Source organism: Aptenodytes forsteri, unplaced genomic scaffold (genome assembly GCF_000699145.1).
Source record: "Aptenodytes forsteri isolate BGI_AS27 unplaced genomic scaffold, ASM69914v1 Scaffold117, whole genome shotgun sequence".
NCBI lineage: Eukaryota > Metazoa > Chordata > Aves > Sphenisciformes > Spheniscidae > Aptenodytes > Aptenodytes forsteri.
The window spans coordinates 1,039,299-1,056,923 of NW_008795555.1; positions in this window are offsets into that span (position 1 = coordinate 1,039,299).

The window sequence follows — 17,625 nt, forward strand, 5'->3', positions numbered from 1 at the left end:
CTCTCTGGGCAACCTGGGCCAGTGCTTCACCACCCTCAGCGTAACAAATTTCTTCCTTATATCTAACTTAATACATAATCACATACATTCAACCTCTAGTCTACCTCCCCAGTAGGGCATATATTTAAATATTGGTCTCCTTCACTGCTCTTATTCCAGGATGGTTCACTCGTTACGGCACCACCGTGTGATGGAGAGACAGGAATTCAAGTCCCTGCTTTGCAGATTTCCTGTGTGATCTCACACATGTCCCAGAGCCTCACTGGTTATACAGGCAGAGCTGAGACTGGCCCGAATTTCAAAGAATGGTTATTATTGGGTTTGTGAGCATTTGGTTTGCCCAATGTGGGCTGTTGGGGCCTGCCAATGCATCTGCTGGCTGTATCCCATGGGGAAACGCTGCATATGGCACATTCTGATTTGAATACCTTAATGGCAAGGAATAGCTTTCTTTTCCAGTCACAGGATGGGCTTTTCAAGGCAACTTGTTTTCAGCTAAGGCCCCCGAGCTCCCTTTGGAGAAGCAGGGAATCACATCCAGGACCTCCCATCCCCAAAGCATGGCATTAAGCACGGGAAGGTTCTGCTCCGAGGCAGAACTGCCGGGGGGCTCGCAGCAGTTCATTTTTGCAGACTGGTGCCAGCCCATGTGTCCCATCTAGCAAGCATCCCTCCCTCTTTGCGAGCCCCCAGCTCACCTGGATGGGAAAACACACTGCTCTCTGGGCTCATCTCATACGCACCTGCCTCCGCACTGACAACCTCTTTCCCTTTCATTAGCTCCTTCTTCACCACGGTTTTCTCTTTCGTTCTTTTGATTTTAACTGTGCCACACCACTGTCCCCTTCACGGTGCTCTCCTCCCCCTCCCACACCCTTTCCCGAAAAGGAAGGACCCAGACTGCCCCTTTTCTAGCCCAGGGCTGAGCACTAGGGCTCCAAATCCAGCCTCCTCTCCAGGGATCGAGCCGCGCATTCCCTGCCGAGCATCGCCACCTGCAGCCCAGCCCAGCCCGGCCGCAGGTCCCGGGCTGCCCAGGAGGGATGCTGGCCGTAAAAGCTTCGAGAGCTGCAGGCTGGGGTACTTGATGGACGGCCCTCCTCGTTGCTTTGGCCTCTGTAGCATCACACTGGAGACGAGAACGGTGATCTCATATTATATATACGATGACTCAACTGCTGAAGCTAACCCAGCCCCACGCTATTAGTGCTGGGGGTTTAACATCTTCACCAGCGCTGTAATTGATGGTGACAGCGGTGCTGCATTTCTGTCCTTCAGCACCACAGGGGTAGTGTGAGACCCAAACTCTGCAGAAACCGCATTGGAGTAGCTATTTCCATAGTGCAATTTAAAACTAAGTCGTGACTGTCAGTGCAGGGGAGATCTTTTCATGGATTTCTGCAAAAGAAAACCAGCGTGCTATTCCGAGGAAACAGCAAAGTTACCTGGCATCACATCCTGACTACGTTGCATGCTAAGTGAAGGTGAGGAGTAAAGACCCTGTTGGCTGCTTAACCTGATTTAGAGCTCCAGTTTGTATTTAGTCACCCTGTTAAAAGGCAGAAGCACTAAGGACTGCAACAGACCTCCTCTGGTGAATCTTTCCTCTGAACACCATCTCCTCCAGCCCTCCTGGAGAGGGTGACAGAGGCAAACTCCGGGGCTTATTAGAGCAAAGCCTCCTTCATGTGCAGTTTGAGCTGATCTGGTGCACTACAAACACAGCCACGTGGTTCCCCAGCTTCTGTGTCGGTGGGAGAGGTGGCTGTGGGAGGTAACACTGCGACTATCATAACAGAAATGTTCATAACTAGCACAGAATTTTAGCACCAGCATTAAAAAAACCCAAACCTTTCCTCTCTCTAGAGTTTACGTGATGAGAAAATATCATGGTTGCATGTATTAAAACTCAAGACAAGTCCAAATGCAATCAGGTCTTATCTTCTGTTTGAATTACCTTTTGGTCACCTTGAGCTGGTTCGGAAATGGATTGGTTTGGGGATTTTTAATTGGCAGGAAAAGAGAAACAGATTTCATTAAAAGCCTACAGCAAAGCCACATTTGTTTTGTATTTAAAGTTAAACTTTCCATGTCTTTTTTTTTTAAATAATATTTCCAAAAATTACTGTTCCCTAAGTAAAGTGTTGGGGGTTTTTTTGCTTTGTATCAATCACTGCCTTGTTATATATTGCTGGGATCAAAATCTAGTATTTCGTTTTTAATTTAAGACAGTGGTCTGATATCTGGAGAAAGGCTCTCTACAGAAACAGCCCTGCTGCCCGTGCTTAGGGAGGTAAAGTTGGTACCTACCTGGCTGCACATGGAGTAACACCACCACCACCCCCAAGTGCACAGCAGCTGATTTTCCTGCCCCTCAGCATCTCCTGGGGCTCTTCCCAAATCATATTATTCTGGCAGAGAACAATTTAGAGAGGAAAAAATTAACCACCAGCATACGGGAATAAGCACACTGTTTGCAGACCTATATAACACCCCGAAGCATCATGTTATAAACCAGTGACCTTGTGATGACAGTGCACCACACTGAACTGCCAAGAGCCCCTCACAGGACCTAACAAATGGTAGCTTGGATTTATTCTGTGCTAAGTAGGTTAAAGATGCAACTTTGCTATGCACAGAGCGAGCATCTTGTCTCAGTCACCACCATACACCCCATATGGACATCCTTGTTGCAGTTCAGCAGAGTCCTCTACCAAAGGCTACTTAAGATGCTAAAATATGATCCTGGGGGTGGAAGAACGGAGAGCACTTGGAAAGCAAGGAGCAGAATTAAACTGTCGGTTTTCCCCAGGGAGAGGAGCCTCAAGGTTCCCTACAAGATCATCTCCTGTTTAATGTATTTCCTGAGGGTCTGGGAGAAGAGAGCAATGAGCAGCAAGGCAGCAACACTTGCAGATGATACAGGTGTTCAGATTAGTCCAGATCTCTGCTCTGCTTGAGGTGGTTTGGTACACAGGAGTAAAACTGGCTATCCAAAATTACAGTCAGTCAGTTCCCTGCTGTGAAGCCCATTTCCATGAGCTGCGTGGAAGCCTGTGCCGCCCCCCTTGTGGGAGTGGGAAAGCCACAGCAGGGCTGACAGTATGTGACATAAAAGCAGGGACCAGAGCTTCAAACACCTGGATTTTAGTACTTAATACTTACAAAGTGGTAAATGAGTTTTTTCAGTTCTAAGAGAAAGAACTCTTAGGAGAAGGTTTCCTGTACCCCTTCCATGTATTATCTTATAAAACCCCGCAGACGTTCACACAAATGTATTTCTCTACTTTAAGCTCCTTAAGACATTGCTTAAGAAGGAAAAATCCACACAAGTAAAATAGTTACATTCATACATTAAATATGATGAAAGACAAAACACATATGAGATGCCTGTGAAATATTTATGTGCACATTTATTTTCTTGTAAATACTTTCTCCATTAAGATTCTGGCTTGATCCTTTGTATAAGATGCAGTTTTGCCTGCGAAGTGCAGCCAGTGGAGAATGGCAAATATAATTTTTCTCTCATTTAAGAGGATGACAATGATGCTCAATACATCAATGAAATCTCAGTCTGTGTTAGCATCACTGATGGAACAGGAAATTGGATTCCACTGGCTAATCCATTGTTAATGATTTCACTTCATAAATACACTTAGTCTTCATTATAACTTCTTGCTGTTGGAAATAGTTTAAGCTTTGGGGAAAATATTCCTAGAAGAATCAATTATCAGCATGGCACCTTCTAATATTTTGATTTATTGATTTTTCACAGGTAAGAGACCTCGAACCCGGGCTTGGCTGGAAGCGATCAAACAAGTGCCATTGCTTCAGCCTCCCAGTAGCAAACAAGGCAAGTTTTCATAGGTTTAAATCACATCTACGGGAAGCGCCTAGTGCACTGCAATTTCATGGAATGGGAACTCTTGATTACCTTCATGAGTTCTGAACAGCGCAAGTTCAGGCTGCACCATGATCTCCTCATAGCAATGTGGTCTTGGAGCAAAACCCTCATACCAGAGACCTGTGGCAGCAGGACACGGATGACAATGTGATACCATAGCATAGATGTATCTAGACATGGGTTATTAATCTTCTTCGGTATTCTTCCCTGGCTCTGACTTGAAGGCCTGTGTTCCTGTTCTTCTTCTCAAATGTTGTTCAGGCTGACAAGATTTGTTACAGCAGTAAGTTCTGCACATGTGCTTACAGCTATATTTTAGACATATGTTAAATAGGAGGAGATAAATAGGAGGGTGTCTGAGCAGTGAGTCAGGACCTCACCACACTTCCCACTAAACATCACACCATAAATAAAGGTCCTGTTCCTCCCTACTGTACTTCTCGGTCTTAACAGTCTGTCATACGTTCACAGCAGTAAAGCATCGTCTCCTCTAAGTCACAGAGGTAAGGTCCTTAGAGGGCTAGTATCTCCCTGGAAGAGTTAGCCACTTGTAACACGAGCCTGAGAGGAGCGTAAGCTCCTGTAGTCAATGAAAAAAGAAGATACCAGGGGAAGGGGGGAGATCTAATCTATAAATTAAACAAGCTAACCAAAGGTGCAAATGTTTTGGTGATGAAAAAGCATATCAAATAGCCAGACAAGACTTTAAGGTAAGTTCAGTACTAGGTGGAAAATGGAATTCCCCAGGAATATGGTTCATAAACAAGTATTGACCCCTAAGGCTTTGCTCTGGTCAGAGCCTGTTGAGATCCTCCAGAGTTTGCACCGGTTCCAGAAAAGAATAAGGCTCCATGCTGGAAGTGCTTGAAGGGAAGAGTAAGTAATATACAGCACAGTATTTCCAAGCACAAAATGAAGTTTCATGTTTCCTACCAAGATCCACAGGAGATTTTCAGTATTATGCATTACTTGAATTTTAGAATGGTTCAAGTAAATACATCACAAATAGCAAAGGAAATGTGTTTCAATAACACAGGTGTCCACATGAATATATGCATGAATCCTGGCACATATTTTTATTTTGCTAAGAATTGAAAAGTTGCCCTCTGGCATTTCTCATTGCTGTTTGCTGTAAATCTCAGACGAAAATGCAAATAGGAAAGGACACAAAACTCATTGGTAATCCTGAAGAAACACTGAATCAGTCCAAAAGGCTGAGATTACCAAAATCTGCCTGAAGTATCCTTATACCAATAATTAAACAGCAGCTGGACACCCTGTAATTCTGGAGTGCCGTTCAAACGGGACATCCCAGGTAGAGACAACTGACACGAAGAGTTATCCAATGAAATGCACTATATTCATTAAGTTTAATCCACACGTGCTCCCTGCTCCCCCATCACAACCACCTTCCCCTGCCTCAGCCTCTCTCTTCTTGTCCCCGTCATTTTACCCATCTCCCCCCTCCTCGGTCACTCTCAACCTAACGGTCTGTGAGCTGCACGGTTTGCAGGCCATGTCTGTATGATACGTTCATTTTTGTCTTCTGCGCTAAGTTGCCCCCTGCATGAAGGATACTTTGCTCTAGATGGATCTCTAACTGGCTTCTTTCAACACTCCCTGTATCACGTTTGCATTTATTAAACAGAATATGGTACCAGAGAGAGGGAAATGGATGCTATTTTAAAAACAACTTAATGGCTAAACTATTCATTTGATGATTTGGAAAGAAGCAGAGGTCTACATTTACCCAAAGAACATCAAATGCTCCGGTTATAAAACAGCATCTGAATTCCCCATGGAAACATTGATCTGATGGGAATGTCAGTGGCAAAGAGGCCACCAAATACACACAACTCTACGTTCAGTCCAATTTCAGCCCCTTGGAGCAGGGGAATCCTGGACACTAAATCCGCTCCCCTTTCATCAGACAAATGACTATAACTGGTCACATTTTATTCTTGTTTGGCAATTTGCTGTTCAGCATAACTTTCGCAATACTACCAGTAGCCCAAGAGATACTGCATTTGTTTGAGCAATGGTCATGACTTTTTCCCCTTACAAGAATTTTACCTTTACTGGAACGGAGTCTAGTAACCAGCTTTAATTCACAGGCATTTGCAAAGAAACTGATGCTCGCTCTACCTGCACTCCAGGCTTGCATTGTGCTCGTTTGGGTGGTGTTTCCACTGATGCAACCAGGGCTCAAATGGTAGAAAAAGAGGGTAAGCACTTACTGAACAACTACATCCACCCTGAACTGTAATGAAGATGCAGTGCAAATGGGATAGAAGAAGAAGAGACGAAAATAAATATGAAACACTATTTTTACTACAAACCACAGATTTTGGCCACAAAATTTCAGCACTGAAATGCCTGGTTCCTTGAGGTATCAGACCACAGCTAAAAATCTCTTAAGATGTACATGTAAAATAGCCTCATTACCTGCATTTTGCTTTCTTATCTGTTTTACAGCTATTAACTCCTCTGACAGCGATACTTGCTCAGATTAATTTTCAAGCAACAAAGAGCTAATGTGCTTTCTCCCCTCTTTAGCTGGGCAACCACAGCTCCCAGGTCACAACTGCCTCTTTACTCTGCTGCAGGGAATTGTGCTATAGTGAAGAAAAGTCTTTCTCTGCAAAGATACAGCAAAGGAAGCACTCAGGGAGCTTTACCAAATCACACAAACTTCCATTTCTGCTCTTAAAAAGCTTGTCTTCTACAAGGTTGCTATTCATTAAATAACTTGCTCTGCTTGCTCCACAGAGTAGACATTCTCCTCTTCCGAGCACTGCATTTCTTTAAGATGGATACACTAACACACATACCTGTTACCCACCTTACCTGCCCTCCCAAAGCTTCTCAGGGAGCAGACTTAACCCAGGCAAGCTTCCCATAATCATCAAGGTCCTGATACCTCTCCAAGCTGATCCCAGCCTGGATCAAGCCTCTGAGCTCCTGCAGCTGGTGGTACAGGCAAACAGACCCCACTGACTGCTGCTTTACCAGGGGGCAAAGCTCTTACTTCTGGCTACATGTATCCCTTACCCCATTTTGGCCTAAATGAGCTCGATAGCTTAATCAGCAGCCTCTGCTAATCCAGCCCATTTTAACTGAAAAGGATTGGAAGCGATGACAAGTGCAGAGTGTGAGAGCTGCTGTAGGGAGATGGCCGTGAGTGGTAAGGGGCTGGAAGACGATGAGTTAAGAAGGTCTAAGTGCCCATTTCCAGCCTGTGGAAATGGGTAAAGTGGAGAGACCTACCTAGAGCATGATCACCATGAGGCAGCACTGCTGCTGTACAGTGCCCTTAGACTAGCACCAGCAAAAGCATCCTGTCTGATTAAAAAAGTAGGATTTTTTAATTTTTTTATATTTCTTTTTTAGTAAGTAAACTTTTTTCCCTGCACAGGAGTGTCTCTGCGTGAAGCAGGGAGTTTCTGTGTGGCCACCTCTCTTGGCACACACAGCACCAGTAATGACCGCTCCTTTAATCCCAGCATGGGCAGGGGAGCGACTGTGGCTGCGGAGGGTGTCCGTGGGAAAGGAGCACGGAGACAATATCAGGCAGCAAAGATCTGCACAAACAACGTAGCAGTAGTTCAAACATCTCATTAAATTAATTTATAGGGAAAAGCTGTCAGCCTTAATTTTAGTTAAACACTGAACCACAGGTGGACCTGTGAAAACCGCGAAGAGAAAAGCTCCAGTGTTTTCTCATCCAGCACCCTTGGCCTTATTAACCCATGCCAGAAAGGTGGGAGGAAGCCAGCACGATAACATCCTGAGAAGCCCAGGACATTTCTAGGCAGTACCACATCTGCAAGCTATGTGTGTGCAGCAGAACTATAATAGCAGCTGTGTTTCCATAACGTCATAGATTGTGAAAAAGCAAAGCAGCCGCAGCTGAAGGGTGGAAGCTGCTCCCCCTGTGCTGGCTGGAGTACCGGCTCTCTGCTACGTACAGCACTTGCACCTTGCAGTTTTTCCAGTTTCTCCTTCATGCCTAAGATCCATCAGTTTGTCATTGCAGCACAGGTGGGATTACAGGAGCTTTCACACCTACTCTACTGCCCTGTTAAACTCCTCGCATCTGTATATATATTTTGATGGGCTTGGAGCGAGGGCTGCATTTTTATTGCTCTGCTTGTTAAATGAGAGACAAGGCATTGCCCAACTAGAAGTTTCCCAGGCTTGTGTTTGGCTGGGACAAGGCTAACAAGCACTTCCCAAAGAGAGAGGGCCACGAGCTTTTACTGGAAAGCTACCTGTGGCCATGACCGGGTGCGATGGAGACTCAAGTACTTCTCCCGCCAACCAGCTCTTGCTCAAACTCCCAGCAGTCTGGGTACATCCCCCGCTTGCAGATTTAGTTTCCTCAAGTCACCCACTGAAAAAAAGTGTGAACCTGACCAGGAGGGACTAGCGATAAATACACTGTAAAAGCACTTCTCCAGGGCAAAGCTCCCTTCCCAAGGCTGGGCCAGCAGGCAAACACCCTCTAGGATCAAACCAGGAAGGATGCTCCATGCCGCCTCCTGCCTGGGTGGGCTGTTGGTGCCAGGGTGCTGTCGGTGCAGTGGTTTCTGTGCCTGCCTCCACTCCCTGATTCATTTTGGCCAAACCAGCTGGAACACAACCCCATCTGCAAACAGCCGTCCTGGTGCAAGGTGTCTGTGCCGCTGCGATGTGACAAAAAATACCTCTCCAAGATTTCAAGGAGGCATAGCCTTTTCTCTGGGTTTGTGTGTGTCTCAGCTTTGGAAGCAAGGAAAAAATCCACTATATTTCTCAAAAGCATCTGTTACGCCCTGCCAGCTCCAGCCAGGCGCTCCCCTTGCATGACCAACCTCGTGCGGGTGAGAGGCGAGCCCCGGCACCGGCAGTGGGGCAAGGGTATGGCGAACCCTCCCTGCCTCTCTCATGCTTCTCCCCTGCCAGGGTCCTGCCAGCTCATACACCGAGTATTGAATGTAATATTCCCCCTACACTGGCGCATAAAATCTCTCTCTGTATTTCAGCTGTACATGTTTTTCACATCCTCCTTACTCGGTGCTTTGTTTTAAGAGTGCATCCTCCACAGTAATTTCATAGGTTTCTATTCCTAGCTTCAGGAGAGGGAAGGGAGAATCTAATAATATTGATGAATAACCAAGCTGCGGCTAAGAAGTCTGCCTTTTCTTTTATTTAAAAAATACCTGCTAGAAAAAGTAAAAAGAATGTGTCACTGCAGACTGTAACAAATGCGGTAAGTGATAGATTAGGGGCCATGTTCCCAGGCACATTGTCGACACCAGGGAAAGAAAACATAGGATTGTAGCTTCAAAGAGCAGGGACAGTCTAGAAAACAGATCACTTCACAACAACTGACACCCTGAAAGATGAACCCTGTTGAAAAGCACATTTGGCTTTTACTTTCCTTTGAACAAACACCCACCCATTTCCTGGGGTTGTCTTACTTGTGGAGATCCACTCACCAAGGTATATTGGAATAAACAACGCTGGCAAGATGCGGCTTGCAATGACTTTTGGGCTGGTTGGCACGTGTCTTTTCCATGTGATTCAGGCTTGCGACTGAGCCTTCCCGTTGGAAAACATAATCCAGTCCCTGCCCAAACACCACAGCAATAAGCCAACTTACATGCAGACCCAGGGTAATCAGCACAATGAGTTTGCAAAGAATTGCTCTGAAGCAACAGGGGACCTGATAAAATGGCGATGGAAGGAAACAGCTGCTCAAAGGGATGTCATCAGAGTTCATGTAGAAAGGGGGAAAAAAAAAAGCAATAAGGGAAAAATATTATTAAATTGTAACTGATACCTTTGGGGTGAATGTACGGCTGTTTCTTTATTATCTCCAGGAGCAACATTCAATGCTTAGACTACAGCAGGGAGATAACGGCAACAAAACAGGTCACTGCAGTTTTGACAAAACACACTGATCGATCTGTAAGTGCAGGGAACAGAGGGATGTGGAGAAATGGGCCCCTGTGCTCCATGTGCCCACCCGGAGCCCCAGAGCACTGCTGGGACTCCCCAGCACAAAGCAGTAGTGCTGTGGCTCTTCTGCACCAGCTCTTTCCCTAAAGGAGCTGTCTCATGTTTGGGATGAGCAACAGTAATATCTTCCATGAATTTAGACAGGCACAAGGCAGCCGATGCAAGAGCTAACAAACTGGTTTCTCCTACAAGTGCATGCAAAACACATAATTAACCAGGAAAATGAAGAAAATAGACTCAAAATTAAAAAAAAAAAAAAATTGCTGTATTTCTATCAAATAATCCTCCCTGGTCCTCAGTGAAGGGAAACTGCCCATTCACAAACCACCCCTTCAATAGCTGGGACTGTTGTGCTCCTGCATAACTAGGGGTTTGCTGCACATATGTTTAGCAGATGGGTATTTATTGCCCTGGGTTAATGGGAGCTCTTTTGGCCCTCGCAGCTGATGCTGCTGGGCTAGAAGTGCTGGTTTCACACTCTCTTGTCCAGCCAGTGGAGAACCCCGACACTGCCTTTCACTGCTTTCACATTTATTTTAAGTCCTTTTCAGAAATCACAAGATATTTTCTGGATTAGGCGGAGAGAAGCTTTCCTAAGGTGGAGGAAATGTTAAGGAGAACAAAAATTAAGATGAACAGCAGCTATAAAGTTTGAAAAAAGACTGGGAAAACTCCAGGTGCTCTGATAAAGCCATGATTTCCCGAGGAAGAGCTGACAGAGCCATCTACCGCTCACGGAGCTCCGCGGCACCGCAGCCACGTCTGTGCGAGAGCCCGGGGTGGCGGCGGGGACCGGGCAGGCACAGCCCGCTCAGATCCCGGCTGCCTGCAAAGGGAAGCGTGGGAACATCTTCCCAATGCGAACTATGTTATTAGGCCTATTACTTCGTAGCACCAAGGGGACAGATAAAAAAAAATCTGTGGCATAAAGGAAAGAATGAGAGGCCGATAAATAATGCATAAAACAAAAGGCAGATATTTCTCGTAGCCTTTTAAAATAACTCTTACATGCGTATAATATACCATAAATTTCAAAGCTGCAGTGCAGCCCTTATATGACAAGTCACAGACTAGTCAGAAAACACTTTCTGAGATCTGAATCATGGCCACTTAGCTATTCACTTTTATTGGGGGGGAAAAAAGAGAGAAAAATTAATAGCATCTCTCAGCAGAAAGTTATTTCTAGTCTTCTACTTTGCAAAGGGAACTGTCATTTCATTATTTTGGTGGGTGTAATGGCACATGCTGTACCGACCATATGCAATCAGAGAATTAAATGCTGGCTCAGATATGAAGACATAATGAGATACACACATTTTTTTAATGAGAAAAATGATTGAAAATAAAACCCAGTACAGTGCAAAACACAGATGTCTCCGGCATTATAAAACTTCCTGGAAATGTAGATTCTAAGTTGCCATTGTTGCAATTGCTTAAGACTCTTTTAACTGCAAATTGCCACTTTTTAACTTTTTCCAAAAAAAAGTTTGTACAAGACGCACAGCACACATTCAGCAGGCCAAGTCACTGCCAGTCGTGAACCGGTGAGGCTAACCTGGGAGAACCTGCTTGTGACGTTGGAGACTTGTGTTATAGGTTGGTTTGGGGTGCACCCCCATGCAGAGAGGGATCTGGGACCCTAAAGAGATTAGAGTCCTTTCTTATCGAGGGAGGGCTTACAGATGCAGAGGCGCGATCCCCACATGCTCCTGACTGGTTACACGAGTCCAAATTCAATTAGGGAGCCACATTAGACACGGCCCTGACTTCCATGCAGGAAACCTTCTGCTCTTGGCTGCAATCCCTGGCTGATAAAGGAGGATGCAACAGGAGTCAGCAGGCAGGAGCTGTATACCCAGCTTCCACTGTGCCGCCGCCCTTCTCTGCCTCGGCATCCCCACCTGCAAAATGGGCACAGCTCCAGCAATCCGACATCACTGAAAAGCTCTGATGAAGTGGTGAGTGCTAAAAACAGTCTCTACCACTGATTTTAGTTAAGTGGATGGGCCACTCAGACCCTCTTCTAGTGGGTGTATAGCTTTTTCATCCTCTCCTCTCCCCCTCCAAATGCTCTCTGTCCTGTGCGGTCTTCACCAGTGTGACAGACTCTCCTTAATCCATGGGAAATTCCTGCCCCGAGTTCACCTCCGTGGTTCCCACCTTGCACAGCCATCAAGGTTACCCCCAGAGCTCACTTTGCGTCCGATTGCCGAAATGTGAAGAGGTAAGCAGAGAGTCGAGGAGGAAGAGCAAAGAGGAGCAGGCACTTACCGCACTTAGCGGCGAGTGGGGGCTTCGCAGCCGTGCCAGCAGCACAAGCTCATAAAACCCAAGGGCAGAACGTGCTGTTCTCTCCGGCGCTTGCAGCACACACAGGGATTGATCAGTTTGTGTAACATGGAGCCGAGCAGCGGCTGCTCCAGCCCAGGCGCACGTCACCGATGGCAGCTGGTACAAAGAGCTTCCTTCCAAATCCATTGCTCTAAGAGCATCTGGAGACTGATGCCAGCTACAAAGGCTCCCTTTCCCCATGAACAGTTCGCTTCGTTTGTCATTTTTCTCTCAAAACCACGTTATCTTACCTTCATTTTGGAGAAGAAGGGTACTAAAAATACATATTCTGTCCTTTTCATTAGGGCAGAGAGGAAATACAACAGTGCTTATTGTTGACTGCAGAACTCCAATTTTTTTAGCTACTCATAAAATTTTACCACTTCAAAGTGATCCCTGGAGAGGTGTTTATTAGAGGCGTCTGAACTCATCTCTGGCTGAAACTGGCTCTGTCTAGCTATCATGAGCCACATGTGGTTTCAAAGTGCCTCTGATAGCAGTCTCCAGAACAATGTAATCCATAAGTTTACATTAAATATTTATACAACACTACTTTGTGCTCTTCTTGGTTTAATTGGTCTTTGAAATTCATCAAAATGTATTAGCAAAGTTCATTACTTAACACTGTTGGTACCACTTAGTATGAATGCTCTGCTAAACAAACAGGCCTGTCTGCGCAGGCCACCTTACGGGAGCAAAATGGCAAAATCCTGCTTGGCTCATGCCAGTCTCAAGGAGAACTGGGAGCGTAAGCAGACTTTGGAGCTGTGATCAAATCAGCACACTAATTCCAGGCAGGAGTACAGTTTTTCAGGAATTCGATATGGAGAAGGGCAAATGCAGTTTCCAAGGAGGAGAAAGACTGTCTGGCAGACTGAAGTGTATTTTTTTTAGAAAACATGATATTTCAAAAGAAATAAAGGCTTTTTAAAGCTATAGTATGAAATTTCCCAATTAAAATGGAAGGAAAGTGTTAGAAGTTAAAATTTTGCAATACAGTCAGAACTGGCATTGGGGTTTGTTGGTCTGAGTTGAAATGAAAAACAGCACAAGATATTTTGGCAACTCCAAAACATTTTGCAGATTTACTGTTTCAATAAAGACACTATCGTATAAGACAGAAAGCTTCAATTTCAATCTAGAGTAATCTCATTGTCTCTAATGGACACAGACATCACTAGGAACAGGAGGTGGACCGCCGTCTCCCACAGCCAATAGTGTCATTTACAACTGAAAAATTCCTCGGGTGGGGAAACACAGGAGCAGACTCTAATACTGCTGCTGGAGGACCTGCAGGAAGGGGAAAAAAAGTGCACCAGTATGGATAGAGCCGCTTGGAAAAGTGAAGACAGAAACATCTACCAAGTTTAAGCACCATTTTTTTCCACAGAAGGTTCTCAGGTCCATTTTCCCAGTAGCATCATATTGAAAATTCCTAAAAAGAAATTCTGAAATGACAGAGAACTGCATCAAGAGCCAAACTAAACCAAGGAAAAAGAGAAGAGACCTTTGTGCGACAACCAGGGCAGTGAGAAGTTACCGATGAAAGAACTTGCTGTGTAAATCTGGAACACGCAGCCCAAAGCAACAGCAAGGCAAGGATTGACTCAGTTACAGCTGCCTTTCAGCAAGAAGAAGCAGATGCCAAACAGTTGGACCGAACAGCAAGGAAATGTAACTAGGACATTGCATTAAGGGCCAGGAGCCAGATGTTGGGCTATAAGCTGGCTTGAAAGAGGCTAGGACTGCCAAGAGGAGAAACTGCTTTTCCCTGTGTAACTCCCTGTGAGTGTGAAGAAAACAGATTTTGAAGTCTCAGCTGCAAATACCCACCTTCAGCCCCTGTTCCTCCAAAGGGGAGCAACCAGCCATTTGGGGAAAAACAATTCAAATAGAAGAAAATCCAGAATTTAGAGGTAGTTTTATGTAGACCAGCTAGTTAAGATAGGTTCAATAGAGTCCCTTCTCTTCTACACGTTGTGTCATTTTGCTCTGGCATATCTATTTTATCATCTGTATCAGAAGACGAACATGTGTTGTTGACTTCATTACTCTGATTAGTATTATTTTTTCCCACTGATTTTTATCTTGTTCCTTACAACTGCTAGGATTCATTTTTAGGGTTCACACTACAGAGGACTGTCCCCGTCACCCCAGGGTGCTCTCTGCACTGTAACGGAGTCAGCAGCAACTCTCTGCTGAGGTTTTCCTGATGGAGCTTTCAGTGGCTTGGAATAATTCCCCGTCACTCTGGATTTATACATTGCTGTAATCATGCACAGCTGATGAGGCTGAATATTAAAGCAGAAAGTTAAAATGCTTGGAAGTTTTTTCAAAATCCAATTAGACGTCATTAAAATATTTATATATCGGGTGCAAGTTTTCCCAAAGGGCTCTCTTTTACAAATAACTATAACAGTAGGTGTGGGTCACAGCAGAATCTATTCCACTAATTGCTTTCGGAGCATTTTAGCATTACCATATTTCCAAATTAACAGCAAGTTAAAAAAGAAAAGGATTAACTCAGAATGAAGAAAGGACTACCCAGACATCCAGACAGTTACCATTTGTAACAGCTGACAAGTTGGAGCAGAGGAAAAAGGAAATTCAGAGTAATACGAGGACCAAGTGCCATCTTGTGGATCCACGGGCGCCGCACAGGGTACGGCAGGGCAAGGCCACAGACAGGATTTGGGAGTCAGTCAGACACAGGATGGATTTGTATCCTGTAGGCATAGTTACTGGTATTAAAAGAATCACTTCGTTGAAATCACTGACATGCTCTCCCTTTAGAAGACTACAGACATCGCCTTCAAGATTTACAGTCACCCTATTACTCTGGCTCCCACAAGAAGTCCATAAAACTTTTACCACCCAGTTCTTGCATCAGAGCCATAAATTCCGACTCTGTTTTATCTCAGACAGCACAAACTGGGCACTGACTGCACAGCCATGCAGAAGCTGCTGCTGTACAGCAGGGAGCGTTCACACTCCCGGGGTTGCGCAGAGCCAGTATCGCAGTCCAGGGCTGTAGGAGTGATTTGCCAGTCTCTCCACCAAGAAGTCAGTTTCTCCCCCTGCGTTGCTCCCCAAGATAAGCTCTCATTGCACAAGTGGTCCTTCTGCTCCTACCTCTCCATCTCATAATTTTAAAAATCTGTGATACAGTGCTTAGTGGAGGGGTAACACCAGGTCTCTGGTACCCCAGAGCCGTGCACTGTTGCTGAGAAAGTTGCTGATTGCTCAGCGGTGCCAGACCAAGAACCTGATTGCTTTACTAAAGGGACCACACTCTATCGTAAAGTAAAATTCTCAGGGCTAGGAGAAGAAACACCTGAAATTAGTTTTTCCCACTTTTCAAAGTTACCAACAGTCATGCTACACACACACCAAAAAAAAATTAAAACAAAAAAAATCTGCTGATGGCTGAGAAGAGCCAAAAGTTACTCCAACTAAAATGCTTCTGTTGGAAACCTTTCCTGTACCTCTTTCCCAAAACAAAGATAGCAAGGCAAAAACTAACAGTTGGAGGCCTTATTCCTCTCATGTCTTCTGCTTATTTTCCAGAAGCAGATGCCTTCTTCTCAGAGGACTTCTGCAATCTGCCTCCCCCCAGGATCCAGTAGCTCCCAGCAACCCCGGGGAGTGAGAAGAGTTTTGCAGTGCTGTGCAAAGTGAGACTACACACGAACAATATGGCAACCGAGGGTACGTTTATCCAACAAGGAGGAATTCATAACTCTCCCCTTTGTTCATTTGCCCATTATTATTGTACCCTATGTTCTCCCCACTCCAGTTTTTGTAGCAGCCAGAGGATGGCACAACATTCTCAGGAGATGGTTAAGAACAAAACCCACAGAGCAGCTACTCCAGCTGAGGAGAAGGGAATTTGGGAGTAGGTCAAGAGTCTTATCCTCATGCTGTCCAAGGAGGAAAGGCCAGGCCAGACGTCGCTCATGGCTTGAAATCATTATGAACAGCCCTGTGGCAATTGCCTGAGTGTAGAGAGATATGGTTCAATTAATTTTTCTGATAGAGCTTCAAACAAGAGACTCTATTAAAAGGAATGAAAATAAGGTCTCAACTGACTTCCAGCCTGCCTTCCCCCACGCACACCGCATGAGCCACACACTTAACAAATCGGCTCTGTGGTTCACCCTCCCTCCAGAGCAGGACCGGCTTGGCTTCTCTGCTGTGAGCTGAGGAGAAGGGAATTTGGGAGTAGGTCAAGAGTCTTATCCTCATGCTGTCCAAGGAGGAAAGGCCAGGCCAGACGTCGCTCATGGCTTGAAATCATTATGAACAGCCCTGTGGCAATTGCCTGAGTGTAGAGAGATATGGTTCAATTAATTTTTCTGATAGAGCTTCAAACAAGAGACTCTATTAAAAGGAATGAAAATAAGGTCTCAACTGACTTCCAGCCTGCCTTCCCCCACGCACACCACCGCATGAGCACACTTAACAAATCGGCTCTGTGGTTCACCCTCCCTCCAGAGCAGGACCGGCTTGGCTTCTCTGGTGTGCCGCCGGTACACCGCTGATCTCTCCATACCCAAAACCTTTCCTTCATGAAGTGGATCAGAGCTGCTCTTAAAACCACAGTTATCTTGAACTTGCAAGACAGCAAAGGAATAAATAATTCAAAACTTGGGGAAAGTGTCCATTTAGATTAATGCTAGGCTGAAAATAGTGCTTCTCTCCAATTCACTGGATGACTATTATAACATTCAGTCCAGTTTAATGGAGTGATATTCCAGTTACATGAAGTTTCTCGGAAAGAAATGTACTATCCATCACCCACTTTCTACTCCATTTATCTGTAAATGGAGATGATTACTTTAAAAATATCTTTCTTTGGTAAACTCGCATGCAAGTCATCTCTCTTGGCTAACTTTTGAGACATATTGCGATGATTGATAAACATAAAGCCATCAACTTTGAAAGCAAAGAAAGGTGACCTGTCTATTGATACAGACAAATCAGACTGGGAAAGAGTCCAAGGAGAAACACAGAAGGGCTCTCAACCCAGATCAGTAAGCCCTCCCATTGCTTTCGCCAGAGATGGAGGTCAAAGCAGACAGGCCAAACTTGAGAAGTGAGTCAGCTGAGTGCCTCCGAGGGGGCGAGAGGAGAGCTGAAATGCTCCACGTGTCTGAGGGCTCCTGCACGGAGGCATGGGCAGGCACAGGCACCGTTCCTCCCTCTCCCCTCCCATGGCCAAGGGCAGCATCACGGGGTTTATAGCTTGTGGCATCCCTGCCAGACCACACATATGCTCTTCCTGCCCACTCCTCTACTCACAGCATTTTAGCTCTGCCTCTCTGAGGGAAATATATCTCTAAATTACCCTGGTGAAGCCAACAGTAGGTATGCTTCAGGCACACCTA